We start from the raw sequence: 696 nt of genomic DNA on the forward strand, positions 1-696 counted from the left end.
CACACTTTCCTGGACGTATGGAAGATCCCTCGCGTATTTCTGTTGCAGAGAGGTGAGGACATGATGTTAATGATAATCTCTTTATCACCAGTATTCTCCAAGGAATTAGAAAAAAAACAAACAATTAATGTATTTCTTAAAATCAAATAGAGTCTTATCTAATATTCAACATGGCCTTAGGCAGAATATCTCAACAGAAACTTCTCTCGTCAAGGTAATAGATAAAATATGGTAATATTGACAAAAACAATATTTCGCTGCTTTTGTTTCTTGACGTGTCCAAGGCTTTGAATAGTATAAATCACTATATATTAGTGAACAAATGTATAAAGATGAATATAGATCCTCTCTGGTTCAGGGATTACTTCAGGAATAGATCACAGTGTGTAAGAATTTATAAACGTTTCCTTTGGCGTCCTTAAGAAATTGCTTTGCGGCACAATATGCAATTGACACCCAGTTACGTTTGATTGGAACTACAGTCTCAATCTCTGATCTAATTTAAGGAACAGAAAATATTTTGGTGGCTGTCAAATTATGTTTTCAAAAGAATGATCTGAATGAATGAAAAGAAAAGTACTTTTTCATCGGTTCAGGATATGATTTTATGATATATTTTAATGGGAATGACATATTGCCTAGGACAACTTATATAGTGTATGTTGATCAGCATATGTCTTTTAACATACACAGTGA

This window comes from Penaeus monodon, chromosome 28 (assembly GCF_015228065.2).
Source record: "Penaeus monodon isolate SGIC_2016 chromosome 28, NSTDA_Pmon_1, whole genome shotgun sequence".
Taxonomy (NCBI): domain Eukaryota; kingdom Metazoa; phylum Arthropoda; class Malacostraca; order Decapoda; family Penaeidae; genus Penaeus; species Penaeus monodon.